This window comes from Trachypithecus francoisi, unplaced genomic scaffold (genome assembly GCF_009764315.1).
Source record: "Trachypithecus francoisi isolate TF-2019V2 unplaced genomic scaffold, Tfra_2.0 Lachesis_group16, whole genome shotgun sequence".
Lineage (NCBI taxonomy): Eukaryota > Metazoa > Chordata > Mammalia > Primates > Cercopithecidae > Trachypithecus > Trachypithecus francoisi.
The window spans coordinates 29,016,293-29,036,250 of NW_022681461.1; the positions used below are offsets into that span (position 1 = coordinate 29,016,293).

Here is a 19,958-nt window from a genome sequence, read left to right on the forward strand (position 1 = left end):
AACTTTTAATTCTTACTGAGGGGAAAATACAGAAACGCAGCCTATTTTCAGATAGTGGTAAAGCCTTAGGAAAAATAAGATGGTGTGATGGAGCACTACTGATAGAAGGCAGGGGACAATTAGAGCTGAGATCTAAATGACAAGCAGCAGCAAGTCACGTGGACATCTGGGGAATGAGTATTCCAAGCAGAGAGAATAGCAAGTGCTAAGGCCAGAGGCAGCCATGAATTTGATGAGTAAGCAGAAAAAGAAAGAAGGGCAGTGCTGCTGAAGCATAAGAGCGGGGAGTGTTAGCAGAGGGTAAGAGTCGGATCTCATTCTGAGTATGATGAAAAGTCACTGGAGGGTTTTAAGCAGGGGAATGATATCTGGTTTATGTTTTAAATATCACTTAGGCTCTGTGGAAAACAGGCTGAAAGAGGACCACAGTGGAGGCAGAAGGATGAATTCAGGGCCTATGGCAACAATACAGATAAGATTCTTGGACTAGGGTTGTAGCAGTGTCAATGGGGAGAAGTAGAGAGACTGAGGCTATGTGTTGAGTTAGAACCAATAGGATTTGCAGATGGATTAAATTTAGATTGTGAAAGAAACAGATTATTCGAAGGGGACTCATAGCTTGTTTTATTTAAACTGGTGAGATGGTAGTATTATTTACTGAGAGAGGTAAAGAGCACATTTAGAGCTGTAGAAATTAAGAGATCTGAAGCAGAAGAACAGAAGGTAGAAAGAAACAACATTTTCTAAGTGCCTACTCCCTGCTAGGTACTTTAAACACTCCATAATCCCACTTAATCCTCACTGCGTAGATATTGTTATGCTCATTTTATGAAGGAATGATTGAGGTTCAAAAACTGCAAAAGGTACTACAGTCAGTACACGGAAGAACAAAGATCTGAACCGATTTGAATCAAAGACTCATTTTGAAAACCTGTATTATTTTCTCTGAATTTCACATGGATTAAAGAAAGAGAATTTCACATGAATTAGAGAAGGATGGCTAATTCTGAGATGAAAGAAAGGTCTAAAACCAAAGTTGGGAAAGGCAGAAGAAGGAGATGGATTTGGGAGACCAGGCAACAACAGAACCTAACAGCATGGATGCGCAGAGGATGAACAGGAGACACAAATGACTGAAGTTCAACTGTAAGTGGCTGAAAGAATGCTACAAATTATTCAATGAAAACAGGAGAGAGGAGGAAATGTCTACAAAAAAATTAATATTAGGTAAGTACAAAAGAACATTAAATATAGAACTCACTTTATAATACCCACAGCATATTACTGTTAACTTGCATATTACTAAATTATTACTAATGTGGCTCAAATGTGCCAGATATTGTTCATCCATGTCTGGATAAACATAATAATTACCTTTACTAATAAAACAGAAGGATGGTGATGAGCCCACAAAATGAAACATCTATGCTATTTGGTTCTTGCCTGAACACACCTATTAGAGATCTTAGCTGGTTTCCCAGTTTCTACCCTTGTCCTTGTAGAGTTGGGGACAGAGAATTGACTGACACTTCAGGTCCCAGCACAAATATTAATACTGACTGAGAGGCTTTCATAACTGTTCCTTATAAAAAGCAATCGCAGTTCTCAACACCAAGTGTACATTCGCATGCCCCTTACTCTGTTTTTATTTTCCTCCGGAGTACCACATGACATATATGTATATATTTTCTTGCCTCTTTCTCTCCTGAGAAGGTAAGCTCCACAAGCGAAAGACCTTTGTTTTGTTCTCTGTTATATGCTTAATATCTAGAACAGGGCCTGGCACATTGTACTCAATAAGTACTTGTTGAATCATTGTGTGAATGCATGATAATGAATGAAAGGATGGATTAATATAGCTTTGTCTAAAAGGGAAGATAACTCTACTATTTGAAAATCCAGTCTAACAGGCTTTTATACACTGATTCTAGGAGCTCCATACCTTGATATATTTTTTAAATATCAGGAATATTATTATTATTTAGAGTGCCCTCCAGCCCATGCAAGTGTGTTACTGGAACTACCCATTATGTGAACTAAGAAACTGAAGCCCTAGGTTTTCTTTCTTTTTCAACCATATGCTCATAAAAATTTGATAGAATTAAAATGTTCAGTACTGAGGATTCTAGGCAGTGTTTAATATATTGAGTTACTACTTCCTTTCGAAGGAATCAAGGACAAATGAGAGAAAATAGCAGCCATAAAATGCAATGTAGCCAGCTGCAAATGAATAATGCCAGAGGCAGGATCCAAGGAACCTCCCTGGCTCATTTCCCCCTTCTGGTTTCACTCCATGAATTAAATACCACTCTTAGTCAAGATTCATTCTCACTCCGAAGCCAAAAACCAGACATCTATTCAATAGTTATATTATTGTGATTAACATTAGATTTTAAAACAAAAGATATAACTTATTTTTAGGTTAAAAATAAATAGTTTAGGGCCAGATGTGGTGGCTCATGTCTGTAATCCCGGCACTTTGGGAGGCTGAAATGGAAGCACTGTTGAGCCCAGGAGTTCATGACCAGCTTGGGCAAGAAAGACCCCATCTTATAAAATAAAAATAAACAAACAGCTTAAAAATGAGCATAACAATATCTAGTATTGGGACAGACTTCCCAATCTAATATCTAATTTATAAGATCGCAATGAGGAATAAGTGGGACTAGAATATTTAAAGTGACTAGCAGGGAGTAAGCACTTAGAAAAATATTATTATTAGACAGTTTTCTTTTAATTTCTAAGGACAATTTTTCACTATTAAATTTCCGAATATATGACAAGGCAAATTTCCATCTCTGAATCCAAACTGAACGAATGTAAAATACGAAAATGTGTGTATGTGTATAATCTAAGATGGGCTGGAAAATACCTCGATATTCCACATTGATTAGCATCAACAACCTAGAGTAAAAATATGGCAGCAAAAACTCTGCTCTAAAACCATAGGAACTTAGGGTTAACTGTTACAACCACTTAGGAAAAATGTTTTGCTGTACCTATTAAAAGAAAATATATTTATAGCCCACGACTAAGGAATCCTGCTCCTGACGATATTACCAAGAGAAATGAGGGCATGTCTACTAAAAGACATGCATAAGAATGTTTCTTGCATTATTATTATTTGTGATAGCTCCAGACTCAAACAACCGTAAACAGTTTAATTATACAATGGAACTCTTTACCCAACAACATGGATGAGTTACAATATAATGTTGAATGAAAGAAATTAAGTACAAAAGAATACATATACTATGACTTCAGTGTTATGAAGTCCCAAAACAGCCAAAACCAACTTAGAAGTCAAAATACAGTAGTCCCCTCTTACCCACAGTTTCGGTTAACCTATGGCCAACGTTGGTCCAAAAATATCAAATGGAAAATTCCAGAAATAAACAATTCACGAGTTTTAAATTGCATGGTGCTGTGAGTGAGTGGCATGATAAAATCCAGTACCATCGCGCTCCATCTGACCCAGGACGTGAATCATCCCTACAACTAGTGTATCCATGCTGTCTATGCTCCCTGCCCATTAGTCACTTAGTAGCCATCTCAGTTACCAGATCGACTGCTGTGATAGTGCTTCTGTTTGAGTAACTCTTATTTTACTTAATAGTGGCCCCAAAGCACAAGAGTAGTGATGCTGGCAATTGTAATATGCCAAATAGAAGCTGTAAAGTGCTTCCTCTAAGTGAAAAGGTGAAAAAAAAAATATGCTGAGATTGCTAAGATCTGTGGTAAGAACAAATCCTCTATCCATGAAGTTGTGAAGAAGAAAAAAGAAATTTTGCTAGTTTTGCTGTCGCACCTCAAATTGCAAAAGTTATGGTGACAGTGTGTGATAAGTGCTTAGTGAAGATGGAAAGGGCATTAAATTTGTGGTGGAAGAGATGAGCAGAAAGCATTCCAATTCATGGCAATGTGTTGCATCAGAAAGCAGTGAGCCTATATGAAGATTTCAGCAAGGGATCCCCTGAAATGAGTGACACCAAGCCACTTACTGCAAATAAGTGATGGTTACACCGATTTGGGAATAGGTTTGGATTGACAAATATAAAATTTACTAGAGAGGTTATGTCTGCCAATGAAGAAGCTGTTGCCACATTTCCAGCAGAGCTGAAGAAGTTTATCAAGGAAAAAAGATACTATCCGAGTGAGATTTCAATTGCAATGAAACTGGCCTCTTCTGGAAGATATCCAGTAGAATGAATCTACATTGATAAAAGTACAAAAGAGGCACCAGACATAAAACATGGAAGGACGAATTAGCTCTAGTACTATGTAGCCATACACATATAGTATTTGGTTTCTGCGGTTTCAGGCATCCACTGGGGGTCTTGGAACGTTTCCCCTTGTATGAGGGGGGACTATTATAGTGGTTACACTTAGGACTGACTGGGACGGTCTACAAGAAAATGTTCTATATCCTGATCTGTGTGCTAGTTTACACGGGTGTACACATATGGAAAACTATCAAAATATTTGAAATGTATACACGTTTCTATATAAAGTTAGATCTTAAAATGTTCTTGATATGGACAAAACCACCATGGAATGTAAATGGAGAAGGAGAGAATAGGATAAGAATGTATGTACTTCAATTGGAAGGAAGATATCTTATTCAAGCACTAACCAGAAATCTAAACTGGAATGCTGAGCTTCCAAATCTCTCTGACACACAACAGTATCAGTGGAAGAGAGCTAACTTGACAGTAGAGAGAACAGAGAAACACACACACACCCCTAAAGTTGCATTTCACTGGGGCCCTAAACACCAGTAGACTCCAGCAACCTCACTTAAACTCTGAAGACTTGTCTGAATCCAGTTACAGATCACCAAGAATAGAACCATCAGCTTTTCTTGGCCCTGTTCCCATAGTACCCTTAAAGTTAGTTACTTCTAAGAAAGCAATAAGGAGGAAATGAAGCCCATTTTATTGCTTTTATTTTCTCAACTGCAAGCTTTGTGTATTTTGTTCAAGCAAAGTCGGCTCTGTTGCCTTCTCAGTGGTATCCTCCTAGAATAATTCATGAAATGGAACAGAATTAAAGTAGCATCATAGGAACTCAGCGTGGGCTGTTAGAACATATGTGAAGAACAAGAATTGTATTTAAGGACACAATTCTGGCCACCAAGAACTTATTTGGTTATTCTGATGAAAGAAAATAATAGATGATCTCAGAAATTTACCAACCATTCAATTTACAAATAATTATTGAAGGCTCGTTAAGTACAGACACCCTCCATGTTATCTACCTTCAAATTACTTAATCTAATCCTTAAAACTTCAGAGCAACAGCAAAGATTAGAAAATCAAGGTAGAAGTATACAAAGGGGCTACTGAGCCCTCTCAACTTTGATAAACTGAAAAGCCATCACACCACTGCATGGAGACATATATCCTTCTTATGGAGACAGTGAACAGATAGAAAGGGGCCTCAGAGACTTGATGGAAGAATCTTACAGGCTAGGCCCTCAGCACAATTCAAGTAAACAAGTAATTGTGGACTGTAGTTACTTTGTTCAGTTTTTTCCATGGGAGACTATAAAGGAAGATACTAAATTAAAATAGCCATCTAACCCCCAGTCTCTAATCCCTTAAGTCTTTTGAATAGAATAGAAAACAGGATTGATATCTCTCCTTGTTCCTCACTGTCCATTTTTTGGTGCCTTCTCTTCGACATTAAAACCCTCCTAGACCATAATCCAAGAGTATAATCGATAGCCCTTTCTTTGGTGAAATGCTTCTCTCTGCCTGTCTGCTATCCTTCCCTTGAAGGATTAATCCATTTGCCAAGGGGGTGGGGGAACTGATGGCTTTATGGATAATGTATAAACTTTAAAACATGCAAAGGCTGCAAATCTCATTGGATTTATATACTTGGACCTTTCAGCTGGGTGGGTGTTTGGAAACTTAAGAGCTCAGTGCATTAGTGCACAGAAAGACCATAGCAAAGAAAGAACCAAACTTGGAGTCAGATTATCATACTTGCAGCAGTGGGACTTTGGGCAAGTCTGTCAACCTCTCTAGGCTTCACTTTTGTTACTTATGAAGTGGGGATGAAGCCTTTTCGTTGTAACGATAAAATACTGTGGTGTCCATAAAAGGCCTTGCAAACAGTAAAGGGCCTATAACAGAGTTTTTATTCACATATTCAGTGCCATGATCACAAAATGATCCTACCTTTTTTCTACCACTCTTACCAGAAGGCTTCCTCTGTTTTCTTACTTTCAGTTTGATTCTGTGGAAGGAAATTCTTCGTCTCCTTCCCTAAGGTTATATAGTAATTATAGAGCTATACATTTTCTGTGGTCTAAAAACTATGAATTGGAAGGTTCATATACAAGCAGGCACAGTTTCTGAGTAGGATAATTGGGCAAAACCACATTTCTAAGATCTTTGCAGCAGAATCTGTGTGTCTGGGAAGAGAGATGGGCACTGGGGCAGAGAGGCCATCAATAACTAAAATGCAGCTGGATCAGTGAATACTATTCCCTGCAGCAAGCCATTTGTCAATCCCCAACAGTAGCGGCTACCCTCCCCAGTAGCACTGAACTTTTCAATCGGGACTAATCCCAAAGGCTTATTCTTATTTATTCACTTAAAACCCCATTTTGAATTACTGCTGTCATGTCACCATCCTTCTTGGCATACAATAAACTGCAGGGGGACACATATTTGGCTGTGCCTGACAAACAGGTTGAACCCAGCCTCTCTCAGATAGAATAAGAAGAGCAAAGAGGAAGAAACTGAGAGAAGATTCAAGAAGTCTCGGTAGTTACTGTTCCTTAAGGTGTGTCTTTCCCTCCATGTAGCTGACATCTAGAGGGATGTTTGGAGGAGGAGGTCAAATGTTCAAAAGAAGTTTGAAGCTGCTGCCGCAAACCTAGAGATTCATAAGCAACATGCCTTAGGGAAATTTTTTGGTTTTAGAAGGTGACAACTTTACAGCCAAGAATTCCTTAGCCTCTAAGATGCTTTAAGATAAAAAGGCATATTACAGAGAGAGCGGGCAGTTTCTTCTCTTTTCATGCAGCTTTCCTTTGAGCTAAATATGACCAGTAAATGCAACAAAAAGAAAAAATATTAAGGGTGAGTATGTTCTAATTCCTCCTACCCCATACAGATTTATAAACTGAATACAACTGTATTTCAGTATCCACAACTTTTTCAACTGTAGCTCAATTTGATAGTAGGAAATGAATTTTTATCACCCACAGAGTTCAGCCATCTGAAAGTTCCCACTTACTAGGAAATGGTACAGGTTTTTTTTTCTTCACTCTGCTTTTGAAACTAAAAGTCTAAGATAGTAACCTTCTTCAGCCCTTGCAGTTAAGACACTTTTCATCAGAGAAGGCTGTCTTATCATTATCATTATCACACGATGGCAGTTCACACCCAGCGAGGGCCTATGTGCCAAGTACCTTTCTAAGTATTTTGTGTATATTAACTCATTCCATTTCTAGGATTCTTACCCTCATTTTATAGATAAGGGAAATGAGACACAGAAAGGAGAGGTTAACTAAGTTGCCTCAGGTGACAGTAGAGGAATTTGAGCCCAGGGGTCTGGCTTCAGAAGCTGAGCTCTTAATCATCATTCCCTGTTGACACACATGAAATACAACTGGGTTTCTCCAAGCTGCCATTTTCAAGGTGTTCCAGGTTTTCTTTGAAGACTGTTGGTGGAGTTGAGGTATACAGGATAGCCATTCTGCTTATCAGAAAGATAGATGAGGGGTCCATATAATTGTATGGGCTTACAGATACTAGCGAGTTTATAAAATTAAGCAATTAGTAAATGCCCTATTTGTCCCAAAGCAGTTGTGAAAACTAATGCAAAGGGATAGAACCACAACATGTCAGATCTGAAAGGGACTTTAGAAATCACCCTTACTAACTTTCATCAGCAGAGAATCTGAGGTTCAGAAGGAGCCAATGATTTCTTCAGGGTGAAAAAGGCATCCAAGAGAGAGCTAGGATGGTTGATGAAATCTGTAAGGATTGCTCCCTAATGTTGATCTCTAGATTCCTCTTTCACTTCACACTCTTTCTCTATGAAACAGTAACCACTCCCATGGTTTTAACTATGATCAATATGCTGATATCTCTCAAATTTCTATCTCTAGATAGGGCTGACATCTCCAGACTGTCATAGTTACTTATGAGACATTTCTACTATTTGTTCCACAGATTCTTCAAACGCATCTACGCATGAACTCAGTTCTACCCCAAACCCACTACAGCAGCAGTCCCCAACCTTTTTGGCACCAGATCAGTTTCATGGAAGGCCATTTTTTCCATGGGATGGGGTGGGCAGTGCAAGGGGGATGGTTTGGGGATGAAACTCTTCTACCTCAGATCATTAGATTCTCATAAGGAGTGAGCAACCTAGATCCCTCACATGCACAGTTCACAACAGGGTTTGTGCTTCTGTGAGAATCTAATGCTGCCACTGATCCAACAGGAGGCGGGGCTCAGGCAGTAAGGCTCGCTGGCCCGCCACTCACCTCCTGCTATGTGGCCTGGTTCCTTACAGGCCACAGACTGGTACCAGTCCACGTCCCGGGGGCTGGGGACCCCTGTACTACAACACTTCTTTGAGCATGAACTGCACAACAATCTCTCCAGACAACCAAGTCAATATTCAAATTATTCTAGATCCTTCTCTCCTTCATCCTTATTTTAACCCTGAGAAGTCGGACCCCACCAAGGTGCAGGAGGACTGGTGGCAAACAGCAGGAAAAGAGAGGAAGAGAATCATGCCCCTCCTTAGGAGCTGAGCTTTTTAACTTGCCACTCCCCTTCCTGAGGGAGAGGAGTAAGTATAATGAAGTCGGAGGCTTAGCTAATTACATAGCACTGGACACTTGGGATACCAGCTTGAAACAGTGATTTGACATGGCAGTGGGACATTTTATTGCCTAAGAGTGAGCAGAAAGAAAGGTTCTTGAATTTTCATTCAGAAGCCAGGGAAGACCTTTCCCCACTGAATACATTTATAGGAAAGGGCAAAAATAAAGAGTATTTCTGATTATATTCCACGAGTGCTGCTTGTTGCATAAAGAAGGACAGAGATCACTTGTCAGAAATGCTGAAGAAATAACGATTGTTGATTTTTCAGGGGTCGGGGGAGGAACTGGTGATCTGGAGAGAGAGGTCTAGTAGAGGCCTAGGAAAGAAGGTGTGGAAAACCCAGATGAGAGGAGCCACACCGTAGGCAGGTGGTAAGAAACTGGAGGCAGTGAGATAGGCTATGTTTTCAAGAATTTGGCTAATTCAAATTGAAAAAGTATTTTTCAAGTTCCAACTGGGTGCCTGGTACCCTGCTAGTAGGCATTTTCCCGAAGAACGAGAGGGAAGCAAGCAATGTCATGCCACTGTGACAGGCTATGGAAGTGTTCTTGAGGACAGAATTTCCTTAAACATTTGTTCTTTCCCCAGAAGTAACTAGAGGTAAGAAAAATACCAATGATACAAAAGGAAAGACAAATGGAACCAAAAGCCTAGGGCAAAATTGGCCAGGCTCGGTGGCTCAGTCCCAGCACTTTGGGAGGCCAAGGCGGGTGGATCACGAGGTCAGGAGATCGAGACCATTCTGGCTAACATGGTGAAACCCCATCTCTACTAAATACAAAAAATTAGCCGGGCGTGGTGGCAGGCACCTGTAGTCCCAACTACTCGGGAGGCTGAGGCCAGAGAATGGCGTGAACCCAGGAGGTGGAGCTTGCAGTGAGCTAAGATTGCACCATTGCACTCCAGTCTGGGCAATAGAGTGAGACTCCGTCTCAAAAATAAAAAAATAAAAAAATAAAAAAAAAAAAAGAAGAGCAAAATTATAGGTTATAAATATTTATTTATTTAAAGTCTATAAAATAAACCTTAGCTTTAGATTAGCCAAATCTGGGGAATTACATTGTTCTTTTCTCGTAAATAATAGCTAGTTACACTTTCAGTGTGCTGCTTATGTTTAACCCAACCCATCATTAACAACATAAAAAACATCTGCCCTTCAGCAAAAATGAAGGGAAAATGCAATTAATGCTACTGCTTTTCGAATACCTAACAAATCTGGCCATCAGACGTAGAAAAAAATCACAGTATAAGTGACAGTGAAAACCTGTCCCATTTTTCCTACTTAATTTGCTCTTGGAAAATGTAAAATCGAAAGGCTCAATTAATCTTAATGATATGTCACAGAACAGAAAGATCTCCCTGGGCTAAAAAGCATTCTGCACATGCCTCAGAATTCAAAAGAAAGAATGAATTGAGGAAGATGTAGACAATGGTCAGTTCCCCACAAAGATAGCCTCTCAATCTTCTTTTTCAATTTTTAAAATAATTTTTCAATTTAAAAAATAATACAGGGGAAATAGGGATGCATTACTGGGAATAAACAAGTTGTACATTTACTGAGGCTAACATTTCATCATTTGTTCAAATGCTTCCATGGCTTTTCCCAACAGGGCAACTATGACTAGCTAATTTCTAAAAGTACTGTTGTATGACCAAGAGTGGAGATGGTTTGCCCGCTATCTTTATTATCAGCACCAGGGGTTTCTATTGAAATGCCTCCAAGGGTCAACAGATAGATAACTAATGGGTGACAGCACTGAGAGAATAGAGCATTTTCACTTAACAGACTGAAGAGACCCAGGCACCTAAAGGTGGCTGAAAGCCACTGCTCAATTCCACCCAACAGTTGCCCTTGGAGAAAAGGATGCCATACATTGCCCAAGCTTCTAATTTTTTAATAGAGGTAAAAAAAATCTAGATTTTTAAAAATGTGGATGCTCACAAATTGTAGATGTTCAACTAAAAAAAAAATTTTTAAAGTAAAACATAGGGTAGATCTAGTCAAAAGGTTCTAAAGGCTGTCTTAGGCTCTGAGGACAAGCTGTGACCTCTGACAACCCATTCTTCTCTCTCCTTACTTTACAGTCTGTGCCTTCCTTCCCCAGGACTGTGAATTCCTCTTCTACCCCTTGATGATCACTGCTCCATAAAGTCGTTTGTCATTTTTATTTATACCCAACTCCTGTCTCTGGCTACATGGTCTCTGAGAAAGGGCAGCCACTGTGTCTTATAGGTAAAGTGTCCTGCAGCGCTTAGTTGTAGGGCCTAGGGTATGTCACATACATATGAATGATGGTGGAAACTTCGGATCATGTATATGTCCACTTTTTCCTTTTCTCCCCACTTCTATTCCCACCTGCATAGTTATAACTAGCCATCCATCTTACTGATTTTTCTTGTTTCCAATAATTTTTCAGTTGATTCTTTCTAGCTGTGCACTTGAAATATCTGCAAATAATGTTAACTTTGTAACTTCCTCCCAATATTTATGTCTATTATTTCCTTATCTCCTGACTGGTCTTTCCGTGTAAGGTTTATAATTTCAGTGAAAGTCGGTATTCTTATCATATATTTGATTTAAATGGGAGTACATTCTACTTATTTTACTAAGTTTTAATTTTTTTCTTTTTATTTGGGAATATGTGTCAGATTTTTTTTGTTACCATAAACTTATTTTATTTATTCCTTTAAAAGTTCATTTTAGTGGCATATAATTTAGTGCAATAAAATTCACTCTTTTAAATAATACAGTTCAGTTAGTTTTGACAAACTTGAACAGTCATGTAACCACTGCCCAAATTAATGTACTAGTAGATGTTGAATTTTAGTATTTTTGGAACCTATTAAGATGACTATACAGGTTTTTCTTTTTTCATCTAATATGTGGACTAGATTCTCCAAAATTGAGCCAAGCTTAAGTTCTTGTGATGTATCTACTTGATCATGGTATTTATTTAATGCATTGCTAAATTATTTCTTTTTCTTTTCTTTTTTTTTTGGCAGAGTCTTGCTCAGTCACCCAGGTTGGAGTGCAGTGGTGCAATCTTGGCTCACTGCAGCCTCTGCCTCCCAGGTTCAAGCAATTCCCCTGCCTCAGCCTCCCGAATAGATGGGATTACAGGTGTGCGCCACCATGCCTGGCTAATTTTTGTATTTTTAGTAGAGATGGGGTTTTGCCATGTTGGGCAGGCTGGTCTCGAACTCCTGACCTCAAGTGATCTGCCCACCTCAGCCTCCCAAAGTTCTGGGATTACAGGCGTGAGCCACAGCGCCTGGCCTGCATTGCTAAATTCTATTTGATGGTATTTTATGAAAGGGTTTTACATCAAGATTGATCTGCAGTGTGTGTGCACATACAGGCACATACCCATGCCAGCTCTCTTTGTGAAGTTTTGGTACTAAGATCATTCTGGTATCTTAAAAAAATCTTGAAAGTCTGTCTTTTGTTCTATACTTAGAAAAAGTTGAAATAGTAATGTGACCATCTGTCAGGTTTACATGGGGCACTCTAGTTTATACTGATTCTCTCAATTAAAGCTCCCTTCGATAAACTATATAGTTGCCCTACTTAATATCAATATCCCTGAATGTTTGAAGAATTTACTGGGGCCATCTGGGGGCCTGCACTTTGAATTTAGATAGCACCTTTTGATAACATTTTCATTTCTATCATGGTTACTGACTCTGTCTCCTGGGACCACTTTAATAAAGTAAATTTTCCTAGTACCACTCACTTCACCTATCTCCATAGTGTTTCCTATAGTACCTAACAATATTTTTTGGTTACTTCTCCTTTTTGATATCTGATGTTGTTGATTTTTACTTTTTTTGGGTAATAAAGATATATTTATTTATTGTAAAAATTTTTAAATACACACATAGAAAAAAATGGTTGAAAATTACTCACAACCCCATCACTCAGAAACAATTACTTTTGACATTGTAATAAAAAGCATTCCAGATTTTTACCTGTGTACATACCTACCTATCTACATAATGCAATGTTTACTAACCTGCCCTTTCCATATTATATGTTGTAAACACCTTTTCCATATCAGTAAATATAGAATTACATCTTCAATTTCAATGGCCGTGAAATATGGCTATCCCATGACCTTCTTATACATATTTCTAACAGGGAATAAGCAGGTAGGTTAATTTTTTTCAACTATTTTTAACAATGCTGCATTGAACATTATATAAGATCTTTGTAGGTTCATTTTTTGGACAGCTTATTCAAAGTAGAAGTGCTAAATCAAAGATAGATACATTTATAACAATAGTTTTTGCTTATAAGAGATGTTTTTATTTCATATATAAAAAAGCAGCAAAAAACAAAGTAAAAGTTTCCTGCAATCCATTATTCAGTGGTAGCCTCTGTTAACATTTTGTTATAGATATCCACCAAGTCTTAGTGCACATTCTTTTTTTAACCATATTATACATACCAGGTTGTCACCTCCTTACCATATTATGACATCTTTTCCTACGCAATATCATTCTATACAGCTACAAGGTACTCAGTACCTTGATTTGATTTTCTACTAATGGATTATCTACTAATGGAAATTTAAGGTGTTTCCAATATTTGAGATTAGAAACAATGCTATCATCAATATCATTGTCTTTATTTTTTGGCCCCTTGTCCAATTACTTCCTAAGGTTAAATTCCCAGCAGTGGAACTGCTAGATCAGAGGATATGTATAGCAAGGCTTCTTGTAAACACATCACCCTTGAGAAAGTCTACATCAATTGACATTCCCAACAGATCTGACTGTGCTTGTTCTCCACCTCTGCTTCAACCTTGGTATGATCATTCTTCTTAGCCTTAGACTTAGATAACAAAAAGTGGCACTTTTTTTAAGTTTGCATTTTTAAAAGTTACTAACAAATTAGATATTTTAATGTGCTTTTTGGTCCTTCTCCATAAATGGCAAATCACTTTCTATAATCTATTAGTATTTCTCTAAACACAAAATAGCCATAATAAACTATATTTGTTTCTTAAATCTTAGGTCCTATTTTGATGGAGAATTTATCTTAAAAGAAAAAATGCATGCCTTGTACATTTAAAAATAGCTCTGGCACTTCTGCTTGGAATTTTGCTTTAATCCAAATCAGACACGAGAGAACGACCATTTTCTCCATGTTGCATTAATAAAAATTTGTACTAGGCATCATTATGAAATATTTGCTAGAACACAGAATTCAGTACAGTACAGGTACACCCTCAAATTTCCAGTGAAATATAAGCATTTTAATAAATATTTTATAACACAGTTTCATCTCCAACTGCTCCGTGGAAAATACCATTAACATGTTACTAGTGGCAAGTTCTGTTTCATCACAATGCCAACATCTGTAATGTTTGAAATATTAAAAATTAGAAGCGCAGTTTTTCTCAGAGCTTTCATTTTTAAATAAGCACCCATTATAAACAATTGTAACTGATTTCCTTTGGAGTAAAAACATGGTAAACACTCACTTTTTAAAAAAAAACAGTTAAGAACGAATGACCTGCAAGTGAATTCAAGATAATGAGCAGTGATTGTAGCATTCTATCAAAGCATTTTTGTTGAAATGCTTTAAAACCATATTCGGAATGCGTGTTCTAAAAGGCAGGGATTTACATGGGCCTTCTCCACTTTTTAAAAAAAAATCAGTTTTATTTTAAAATGCAAATGTCAAATATGCTTAAAATGCTTCAGTATTTTAAATAACCATCACTAAAGAAATCAAAGTAATTACAATTTCAAACATAAAATCAATTTTTCTTTGCTACATTGATATTTATGGTTAAGAGACCACAGAATGAAGGTGAGGACAAGGAAAGCTTTAGTTTATCACCTGTAACTAGCATAAATTCTTTGTCTTTGCTAGCATTATTTCTTTTTGTTTTGACAAATTATTGCTTAATCTGTCTGAGCTTACAATATTTGATAGAATATATAAGGTAACATTATAGCATTAAACAGGAGTATGAAAATCCAGTAAAATAAATGTTTATATCCCTAAAGCATTCAGTAGAAAGATACCCAAATTCTAAAGGCGTACACTAGTACCTTGATGAGTTAAGTTTATTATTACACAAATATAGCAACTTCATGAGACAAATGTTATACTCCCAACTCATTCATTGAACTACAGGTCCTCAAACAGAATGGATCTCAAAATCTAGCATAAGAGATGATTAAAACAACAAGTTAGGAAAATAAGATGACATTTAGAAGTGGAAATGTCATCCTATGTAATCAATAGTACTGTGAATTCTCCCACAGTGGATGGGCTGAACTGAATATCCCCCAAAATAATGCACTGTTTAGGTGCTGAATGCAATGAATAGATGAACACTATGGAGACCATTTATTGTTGAGATTAAAGTAAACCCCAAAATATCACCAAACAGCATCCAACTTTAAAGAAAATCAAGATGAACTGGCAAACCACTGACATCTCCTGAAAGCATGCTGAAACAAAGGTGATGATTCCAAAAAAAAAAAGAAGTTGTAGTAGAGGGGTGTCCAAAAAAGGGATATCTGTAAAAGGAGAGGGAGGAGAAAATCAGAGTGATCAGAGTGTCACCAGTATTTCCAGAGAAGGTACCAACCAGGTCCTGTTTCTCATCTCTCTAGCAGACAAGTAGTAAGTGAGCAAGGCTAATCCACCAACCTTTCAAAGCATTCATTTACATTTACTCCGACTCTCCTCATCCTCACTTAAGAAACTATTTGATGTTCACACAGGAGCTCAAGGAGATTTACCAATTCATGGGAAGGAAATACACCACCTCATTGCCATAATTATCACAGCATGCTGAGTGGTTTCTATTTTGAGTGTAAATTGATAAAATGGCATTTTTCTTCATCAGTCTCTCTAATGAGTAGTATGCATCATTCATGGGGTCTAATCAGCCTTGCCAAATGATGACACGGAGTTTATAAATCTACAGAGCTGGGAATTGTATTATTTTTTAATATCCTTCACAATTTCCCCAGCCAACAGTATTACGTCAAAACTCCTTAGCACAGGCTCTGTAGCTTTTGCCTAATTTTTCAACCTCATGTAATATCATTGTGATCATCATGATTGTCTACAATGGCAACTGACATTTGTTGAGTGCTTTTTAAATATCAAGCCTAACCTAAGCATTTTACTGATGACATCTCATTTAAAACTCACAAAACCCCATGAGGTAGGTAGTGTTGTTTTATTGGTCTTACTAAACGAGGAAGTAAAGCACAGGAAGGTTAAATGCTTTGCCTCATTCACCTGCCCACATGAATCTCACACTTAAGTCATACTCAAATATCTGCAAGTCTTATAAATGTAGCATGCTTTTGCATACCTCTTTGCACAGGCTGCCAGCTTGGCCCAGAAAATCATCCAACTTTTTCTTGTCTCACCATTTCCTATTGATCCTTCAAGACTCTGAGCAAAGCTTCCTCTGAAAAACCCAGATATCCCAGTCCATCCTAAGAAAAGTCAGATGCTCCCTTCTTCTGTGCTCTTATTACCGTAGGTACCTATTCACACATAACACGAGTCTGTTTGTGAATCTGTTCCCCACTGTGCACAGCCTCTCTCATAGAGAATGCCAGGGTCCCTGCATAAGGCCTCATATTCTATAACTACACTACTCCAGAGGGTACCACTCATATAGACTACAGAGTGAGGAAAATGGCAACACGTGGAGTTGCACAGTATGGGAGCTCTAAGGATAGTATCCCCGTTGTCTTCTAAAGGAAGCGACACATCGCATACACTCATAAATGTTTCTAAGTGACTGAGTGGCTGAAACAGAGACCATAATAAATGTGAAATGGAACTTAACCATTGAGCCCTCTTAACCAATTTATTATCCTCCAAATCAACACTTCATAAGTGCAAGTCTAAATAATACCATTAACCTAAAGATAAGTGTTAGTTCTGTTGCCCACTATAAGTACACTCAAAAATCTCTGGTTTATCTCTTCTATATCAGCTTCCTGTGCATTTTCTTTAAATGTTAACAATGAATTTTGAAGATTTCCTTCTCAGCCTTTGATAATGGCATAATTAATCTGCAAATAGATGTGGCATTTCCAAAGATACAAATAATTACAGTGAGAACTACACATAAAAAATCTACCCAAGAATGGACTGAAATGCAAATTAATACAGTCTAATTTTTTCTGTTTTAATGAGCATGTTCACTGTGGGCATTATGCATCTGTATTCAGAAAAACAACATTCCACGACTTTCAACCACCTGCTCAGCAGGGAGAAAAAAATTGCACAATGAACTTTGGCAGACATTTATGATATTTTTTATTAGAAGTAAAAAAAAATTAAGCTTAGATAATACATTCTATTTCTTTTAAAAGGACACAGTTTCTATATTTTTGTGGATAGGAACATGATCTTAGGTAAAAGAACCTTCTACATATAACCAGCTTTAAGAAATAGCTGGAGATTGTGACAGCTTTCCCTGAAGAGAATCTCTTCAGTTAATCCAGGACATTACTTAGCCCTAATTTTTTTCAGTTGATTCCTGCCATCCATTAACTAATTCAGAGTGTGAAAAGGGAACAGAGGAAAATAAATTACTAGCTCTGCAATTATTGGTTAAAACTTTAAAAACTCAGAAACATGGCAATGTGGTAGGCAGAATAATGACTGCCAAAAGATGTCCACATCCTTACCCCTGGAAACTGTGACTATAGTCTATCACATGGCAAGGGGAATTAAGGCTGCAGGTAAAATTAAGATTGCTAATCAGCTGACCTTAAAATAAGATTATCCTGGATTATGCAGTGGGCACAGTGCAGTGACAAGGGTTCTTTCAAGAGGGAGGCATAAGAGTCAGTGTACAAGTAGTATGATGTGAGAAAGACTTAACTGGCTATTGCAGCTTTGAAGATGGAAGAAGCCCATAAGCCAAGGAATGCAACCTAACTCTAGAATCTGGAAAAGGCAAGAAAAGGAATTCTTCCCCAGAGCCTCCAAAAGGAAGGCAGCCTTGTAGACATCTTAATTTTAGTCCAATGAGATCAATTTTGGCCTTCTCACTTCCAGAACTATAAGGTAATACATTTGCATTGTTTTAAGCCACTAATTCTGTGTAAATTTGTTACAGCAACAATAAGAAATGAATACAGGAAATTTCACCTAAGAGAAGAAATACATTATTTCTATAATCTCTAAAGCATGTGAATATTTCTTCCCCCAAAGGAGAGCCAAGAGCTCCAGCAGACTACCATATCTTAATGGTCATTGCCTTCTCTACCATAACACTTCACAGCAATTTTATAGCAATGGTCTGAAATATATGCAAATTGGTATGGAATTTTGAGGCTTTATGCATACAAGATTCATTCCATTTTACAAGAGCCAGAGAGACCTCAGAGAACATCTGGTCAACTCCAGGTAATTAATGTGCATATGAAAACATCCACATCAGAAGGCTTGGGTAATACTATACTCCAGGCCTCACAGCTACTTAGTTGCATAGCCAATGTAAGAATCTTCATTCTCTCTCTCTCCAATTATTCTCCAATTCCTTATGCTACTAGTAACTAGGATTAAATGATATACATAAAACTAAAACTAAAACCAAAATGATCACTATCTGCCAGATTGCAACCATCAGAAAATATGTATGTGTTTTTATGAGGTAGAACATGTCAACAGGAAAATTTGAAAATAGCACTCTTTAGAATGAAGCCAAAAATACCTTTCCACCCCCTGTCAGCAAGGCTTGGCTGAGACAGACTTTGGCATATGCTCATTTATTTTTAGCATATTTGTGAGCTCCTATGTGTTATTATGCTAATACTAGGGGCAGAACTTTAAGCAAAATAGTCATGGTTTTTTGGACTCAAGGAGCTTACAGTATGGAGGTGAAGACAGAGAGATAAGCAATGGAGTCTCTATTAGCTAAATGTTAAACCACAACTTAGAGGAAGAGTCCAGCAGAGTGAGCTGGCCTTCATGGTTCGTCTCTGACTCATGGACTGTCCCAAAGTCCTAACAACTAGATAGGCCAACAACTCACTCTGAGAAATGTGGGTATGAATTCTCCTTTTCACAGAACTCCAGTCTCAGCAGTTAATGAGAAACACCACTAGACACTGGTCATAGATAACTTAACTCCCACGTCCACCTCCATTGCATTTCTTTGGAATAGTCCCGTTTGTTTGTTTTTTTCACTGAGGACATCTGTTGGCTTCAGGTTGGAATGTATGGTTAAAGTAACTTTTTCAGAGAAAGAGTAGTTTGACAACAATATTTTTAGTTCTGATTAACTAGAAGTAGTTTTTATTGATTTGTGAAAAATACTAGGTAAAGCAATGGATGGATGACCCATCCCAAAAGAGAGCTGTGCTCATGGCTGAGTTACATGAACTGTGCCACAGAGCTGAGCTTGTAGCTAGCCACAGATGTTTTGCACACCAAAATTGTTTTATATAGTATTACTAAATTTAATACATTTAGCCCTACATTTGTTACCCTTAATAAACGCTAATCCAGATCTCCTAATGTTTTAACTAATACGAAAATGTAGCTTCTGACCAACCCTGTTTGCTGCCTGAAATATTTCTTTTCATTTTTTACAAAAGCCATACCTTAGAAGATTGCTGTCTGATGGAAATTTTAATGTAAGACATACAAGTAATTTAAATTTTTCTGGTAGTCATCTTTTTAAATATACAATGTAATCAGTGAAATTTTAAAAATGTATTTTAAAACTCAGTATACAAAAAAATTTCAGCATGAAATCAATGTAAAACATAATGAGATCCCACATTTTTTTCTATTGAGTTTTCAATATTTGGATTGCAGTTTATACTTACTGCACATCTCATTTCAGGTGTTAAATTTTCTTTGAAAATATTGATTGTATTCATCCATTCTGACAATCTGTTTTTTAATTGGTGTGTTCAGAACATTTATATCTAGTGTACTTTTTGATATGGTTGGATTTAGGGATGCCATTTTATTACTTGTTTTCTGTTTGTTTCTTCTGTTTTTCATTCCTCAGTTTCCCCTTTCCTGCCTTCTTTTGGGTTATTTGTATATTTTTTAGTATTCTACTTTATTCTATTGTTTTTTTTCCACATGTT

General features: G+C 37.4%; 1 protein-coding gene across 4 annotated transcripts in view; it reads right to left on the minus strand.

Annotated features, from left to right (window-relative positions):
* PIP5K1B (phosphatidylinositol-4-phosphate 5-kinase type 1 beta) overlaps positions 1–19,958 on the minus strand; it is a 310,533-nt gene that overhangs the window by 235,831 nt on the left and 54,744 nt on the right. The gene's annotated exons all lie outside the window — the stretch shown is intronic.